This window comes from Pristis pectinata, chromosome 21 (assembly GCF_009764475.1).
Source record: "Pristis pectinata isolate sPriPec2 chromosome 21, sPriPec2.1.pri, whole genome shotgun sequence".
Taxonomy (NCBI): Eukaryota; Metazoa; Chordata; class Chondrichthyes; order Rhinopristiformes; family Pristidae; genus Pristis; species Pristis pectinata.
The window spans coordinates 16793809-16800892 of NC_067425.1; the positions used below are offsets into that span (position 1 = coordinate 16793809).

A 7084-nucleotide genomic window follows, 5' to 3' on the forward strand; every position below is an offset into this window, starting at 1 on the left:
AATAACAATAAATTATCCCTCTTGCTGTTTTAATTTTCAAAACAGGAATGTTCTTTCTTCTAACATTTTAGATGTTGAGGGAAGCTGTTCTTGCTGTTCACTTTCAATTTAGAAGATGCAAAGAGTCTATATAATGGAATAGTAAATGCCATTTGTAAGCACAACACTGGGATATATTTATGCACACTGTGCAAAATGCCAGAATATAACTCCTTCAGTTCCCCGACAGGAATGGTATGGTGGGGAAGAAGTTCTGGTGAGATGATGCATCACATAGTGATGTTTTTTGTGTGTCAGATATCCAATTTCAGTGAAAAATTAAATGCAAGTAAAAATTAGGAATTGTCTGAAAGTTGCACTCATTAAATGATTTTCATTCTAGATCCTTGTGGCTGATGTGGCAATGCACAGGGGATTCCGGGAATGTTCAGAGATTTCTAATGGCATGCAATCACGTGGGGAGTACACCATGCATGGACACAGGGCTGGTGAGGAGTGCTCCTGCATGATGGAAATGGGTCCTGATAGGAGAACACTGGGAACCCAAATTCAGTAGGTGGACAACTATCTGATTTTCCTTTGAGAATTCCACATCTACATTTTCCCTGGAGCAACCCTGCCGTTCAAACATGTGACGGTTGCTCGATATGAAGTGGGGTGGCTTTGTTTGTTAGTCTGAGTATTAGAGTCAGAGATTAGTCAAAATATATTAATGTTGCCATCATGCAAACTAGTTGACGATGTGAATCAAAATCCAAAGCCTGATCATTTGTCACCTCACATCAGAATGCTTTGTGGTCAAACGATTCAAACCAGTTGGGAGGGGTCTCTTGTTCAATATGAAGCTTCAGACTGGTACAAATGTAAACCTCAGCATCCTCTAAACTTACTGCAGGATTGTTCTGGTGCCATGAGAAACAAGATCTTTCTGTTTGGCTCTTCCAACATAAAAATAATAGCTGCTAAGGGAAAGAAGGTGGGAATGCAATCATACAAGAGCTCCCTTCCCTTTCCTGGTGAGGATGGTACATTTTACAGCTTATCACAGCACATTTGCTTGCAACATCACCCCCATCCCCCTCAATAGATAGAACAGTAATAGAATTTCCTTGGTCTTCACCTTTCACTACACCAACCTTGACATCTAACACATCATCCTCCACCATTCCCCCCACCTCCAACATGATCCCACCACCAGTCACAACTTCTCCTCTCCTCCCCAACACCGCCCCCCCCCACTCTTTTTGTTTTCCACAGGGGCCACTCTCTTCATGACTCCCTAGTCCACCCATCCATCCCACCCACTTCTCTCTGTCCCCTGGCACTTTCCCATGGGACCAGAGGAGATGCAACACCTGTCCCTTCACCTCCTCCCTCACCACCATCCAGGAGCCTAAACAGCCCTTGCAAGTGAGGCGGAGGCTCACCCGGACCTCTTCCAACCAGGTCTACTGCATTTGTTGTCACAAGGTGGCCTCCATTACATTGGTGAAACCAAGCATAGACTAGGTGTCCAGTTGTGGAGCATCTGCACTCTGTCTGCAATGGTCATCTCGAGCTTCTAGGTGCATGTCATTTTAACTGTCCTCACTCTTACACCGATCTTCCTGTCCTTGGCCTTCTCCATTGCTACGGAGAGGCCAAACACAAATCAGAAGTACAGCATCTCATATTTTACTTGGGTACCTTACATCCCAATGGTATGAACATTGAATTTTCCAATTTCAGGTAACCCATACGCCGGCGTTCTCCTCCCACACACACTCATCCATCCATCTAGTTCTCTTCTCCCTTTGTTCACTTTTCTCTCCCCCCTCCCCCCACCTGGTTCCATGTGCCTATCATCCCCTCCTCATCTGGTTCCAGCTATCACACACCAGCCTATATTTCCCATCTCCTCCCCCCACCACGAGACTGCTATATACAGCAATCTTTCTTTTCAGTCCTGATGCAGGGTCTCGACCTGAAATGTCCACTTACCCCTTTTGCCTCCACAGATGCTGCTTGACCTGCTGAGTTCTTCCAGTGTTTTGTTTTTTGGTACATTGGTAAATTGGTTTATGATTGTCACTTGTACTGAGGTACAGTGAAAAACTTGTCTTGCATACTGTTCATACAGATCCATTCATTACAAGGTGCATTGAAGTAGTACAAGGTAAACAATACAGAATGCAGAATAATATGTTACAGTTACAGTGAAAGTGCAGTACAGGTAGACAATAAAGTGCAAGGTGAGGTCAAGAGTTCACCTTATCGGATTAGGGAACTGTACAATAGCCTTACAACAGTGGGATAGAAACTATTCTTGAGCCTGGTGCTACGTGCTTTCAGAGTTTTGTATCTTCTGCCCCATGGGAGATGTCCAGGGTGGGTGTGGTCTTTGATTATGCTGACTGCTTTACTGAGGCAGCGAGAAGTATAGACAGAATCCATGGAGGGGAGGCTGGTTTCCATGATGTGCTGAGCTGTGTCCACAACTCTCTGCAGTTTCTTGTGGTCCTGGGCAGAGCAGTTGCCATACCAAGCCGTGATACATCCTGATAGGATGCTTTCTATGGTGCATCGAAAAACATTGGTGAGGGTCAAAGGGGACATGCCAAATTTCTTTAGCTTCCTGAGGAAGTAGAGGTGCTGGTGAGCTTTCTTGGACATGGCATCAACGTGATTGGACTGGGACAGGCTATTGGTGGTGTCCACTCCTAGGAACTTGAAGCTCTCAACCCTCTCAACTTCAGCACCATTGATGTAGACAAGAGCTTGTCACAGGTTGGTTGTGTGGCATAATTCTAAAAGGAGGTTCCTTACTGTTATGTATGACTCCTATGTTTTAGGGAGCTTGGTGCCAGGGCCAGTTTTCTTCCCTAAACTGGTGGTGAGTTGGTTTGTTGCCACAAGGTAGTCCATCTGTGCTCTGGCTGTCAGCTGGTATACATCATCACTGCCATGACTGGCAAAGTGGCAAGCAAACCTTATCACCAAAGTACAGCACATAAGCAACTTAACCACCATGGTACCAATCTGCATATACTATTTCTTATTTAATTAAGCACTTAGTGCATCAGCCAATGTGACCACTGTGAAGCAGATCCCACCCTTTGAAACATGACTGACAGCAAATTTTTGAGGATGATTGTGAAATACAGCCACTGCAATTCACATCATAAAACTCTGCATCTAACAAATAGTTTGATTTATTTTCATTTTAGTTCATTGTTCATTACTTTCCTTTTCCATCTTCACCAAAAGCAACTTCTGAACTGGATCAACAAGCAATCTTGCTGGAGGAACTCAGCGGGTCGAGCAGCATCCGTGGGAGGAAAGGAATTGTCGACATTTCAAGTCGAAACCCTGCTTCTCTGAATTGGAGAACCATTGGAAAATTTAGGAGCTGTCCTGTCAGCCAGATCTAATCAATTTTACAGGTCTTTGTGCTGAAAATATACGCAACCATTACTGGAATAAAATTACTCAAACAGGAATTCACTGCAATATAAATACTGAAATAACAGTTATAATTGCAACTAAAAATTTGAAGTATTTTATTCTTTAAGTCCTGTTGTCCATATTTTCCTCATTCACAATTCTTTCCTGTTTTCCACCTACTGTCATAGAGTCATGGAACATGAAACAAGCCCTTCTGCCCACTGATTCCATGCCAAACTTTTAGCACCCTATTTTTACTAATCCTGTACTAATCTCCTATTTCATTCTGCCATTCTTTTTGGTAATATATTTTGCACTTTATATATTCCAAGAGAATCGAATGATCTATTTTTTAAACATTTTCTGCTGGGAAAGAATTTAAAAATCTTGTTTACAGACCATTCTCAGATTATGAACACCCGACTTACAGGCACCCCTACATACGAATGAGCTCCTTTAATATTATTAAATTCAAAAGTACGACATAAGTTTATGCATTCATTCCTACAAACAGGAGAACTAATTTCTTCTCTCTACTTTTAGTAATTGTTCTTTCTTATCAGTCTCATGTGTTTTTGATGCCATTCCTTACAGTACTGTGGCCTGTACTACCTCAATGCACTGTGTAATGAATTGATCTGTATGAACGGTATACAAGATAAGCTTTTCACTGTACCTCGGTACAAGTGACAATAATAAACCAATACCAATACCAAGGTGTGGTTTTGAGTGTTTCTTTTGTATTTTCTGACTTATGGACAAAGTCGACTTAAGGATGCCTGTAAAAACAGAAACTGTTCATTATCTAGGGATGGCCTGTTCTTAATTTTTGGTTTCGTCTGAGTTGTTCTGTGAACAACACAGTTGAAGTTCTTGTTCTTTATATGATTTTCACGTGCAGTGTTTCATTGACCCACAATGCCGTTCTCATGACAAAAATGTGTGGAGCTGTTTCTAGGCCTGACTCATTCTGTGATCACTCCCACCTGCCAACCAGTACCAATTACAGAATGGCAGCAGCAAACATATGGCAGAAAATTAACCATTCACCTTGCTGGCTGGATTCTTATGGCACATCTGCAATGTGTAGGTGGTCAGAGATGAGGGGTGTGATGGGATAGGGAATGAGAAAGTATGAGAGTCAAAGATATACTCAGTAGCTCGTGATAAAATGACCAAGGAACTTAAAAACTTAAATTAACATTCAAATGTAAAATTTCTACCAACCCCAGGTGGCTCCCATTTCTCTCCCATTCATACAATGATTTCCAAACACTGTGACCCAGTACTGGTGCCCACTTTAATACATTACATGTTTAAGGCATGGCAATGGATACATCAACAGCTCCCTTAGTCAATAGGGGGATCAATTCACATCAATTTACACAAACACTAATAATAAGTGGAATACATGGAAGGTCTCTTTCCATTCTAACAATCTGAATATTGATCAAATTGATGAAGGACTGAAGTAAGAGACTGAAGTCTCTTGAAGAAGTAGACTTTCACTATCGAGTATTTCTCCCAGAACGAATGCCATTCCTAGATTTATTGTAAAGTTCTGTTAATGTTGCTCTGTGGTAACCTGTAATAAGTAAGATTTATATATATTGACTTGCTCTGATATTCTCCATGTGCTATGCAGAGGAAGTTCCACCAGCTGACCATCTGAAAGGGAGTGCTCATTACATGAGAAACCATGAGCACACTTCTGCAGCCCATGCACTATCCCAATGTAATCCTACAGGAAGTAATGTTACATGGCTATTCATCAGCCTACAGCTGTACATTATTTAAATGTTCTAATGTAATATTTCTTAATTAAACACCCCGCACAAGCCCACTTTTGTGATTGAGACACTCGTACAAAGCCATTAAAGACATAATAGTCATTAGAACATGCTGGCTAAGACTGAAAGTGGCTGATTCCCAAAATAGAGTGTGTGCTAATGAAAAATGGAATCAGTGCCAGCACAAACCACTGCCTGGAGTGGTTTCATACCAATACTGATTTGGATGCAGCCTGATATAAGGTAATGTCAGTCAGCAAGTGTATGAACCATTTTGCAAATTTACCCATTCTTCAACTGCCAAATATCATGCCTATTCATCTTGCCATCTGTTCTCAGGATTGTTTTGTTTTAAACCCAGCTCCCCTCAAAAATGATTTAAAATTACTTGCTTTGGTAGATGTATGCAACAGGATTTTGTGGGCAGATATTCTCCCAGGAGTTGAAAGCAACCAGCATTAGCCTAGTTCTATTCGAAGTGCTTGGAGATACCAAGCACTGGAGATTAATTCAGCCAATGCAGTTGCTCATCATGAATGATATATTTTTAAAATCTGGTTTGTTTCTCTTCCTGACACATTACCTTCATTTTTACGTATATAATTCCATATAGAGCACAAGTTATTTGTGTGCATTGGAAAACGACAGCTAGCCATGCAAAGCTAAGCCAAGGATTTGAAAGTGCTAGAGGTTTTTTGTTTCATTTTGTATGAAGATTTACTCTGTTGAAAAGATTAAACAAAACTATTGTTTCTGTGGTTTTATTAAACCTACACACTTTCATCTTATTAAATCCTTGTCTTTCTCTATTCCATTTCCAGAATCTGAGCCCTTGAGTCTCTCACTCATCCTCCACTGAAGGTAATGCTAATCAATGTTCAACTATATCTTTTCAAATAATTATCATGTATTAAACTTTACTCATGTCTGTATAATTTCCTCATATGCATAATCGTATTTGGCTTTCTTATGGCTGAAAAAAAAATTCTCTTACCCAGGGCAAGTTAATCCTCATTTATTGAATGTCAAACATATTTAAATATATAAAAGATGTCTATCTTGAGAGGTGTGTGAAACATCTGCAGAATGATTGTTTAAGAAAGTCAGGGTGTACTACACTGAGAGAGTGATTTTCCCACTGGACAAGATATTCTTTCTACATTTTAAGTAGTTAATTTTCTTCATTAAGGTGATGCATTGAAGATTTGAAGGATAGATACAGTACCTCCAATAAACATCTAAGGAAGATTAACTTACACATACAGGTAACTGTTTTGGAAATGATAAATTTGGAACAAAGCTTTAAGTTATACATTGAGTGAACTCTACTATCTGGAAAGACCAGAACGGCATAGGGGTATTGCCGTGTAAAAAATTCTCTTCCAAGTCAGAGAGGATCCTGACCTAGGAATGTATCATTCATTGTTTCTTTATTGTTGCTAGATTAAAATCCTGGAGCTTCTTACCCAACAGCACCATGAGAATTGCAGTGGTTCAAGAACACCAAGTTTTTAGTGGCAAATGGGCATGGACGTTAAATGCTGGCCTTGCCAGAGATGCTCACATCCAGAGAATGAAAGCCTGACAATTGTGTGCCAGCCAAAGTTGGAGGTGGGGTGCAGAGTACATCTGGGCTCACTGCAAACATTCTGTTCTACAGCAAACAAAGGAAATGTACTCAGAAAACAGAATCCATTTAAAGAGGAGAAGAAACAGAACATATGGCAGGAACTGCAGCAACATTTCACAATACAAGTAGGCTCATTTCTCCAGAATAATGTATAGTGAGTGGGGAATAATAACAAATAAATTATGTACAGATCAGCCATTTGCGCAGTGGGCAATGAATTGAAAAACATACTAACTATTCT

General features: G+C 40.5%; 1 long non-coding RNA gene across 1 annotated transcript; it reads left to right on the forward strand.

The window, feature by feature from the left end:
• Positions 1-480: 480 nt before the first annotated feature.
• On the forward strand, positions 481-6694 carry LOC127581495 (uncharacterized). The gene is made up of 3 exons (XR_007957960.1): positions 481-552; positions 6035-6074; positions 6657-6694. It is a non-coding gene; the product is annotated as an uncharacterized LOC127581495 (long non-coding RNA).
• The last annotated feature ends 390 nt before the right edge of the window (positions 6695-7084 follow it).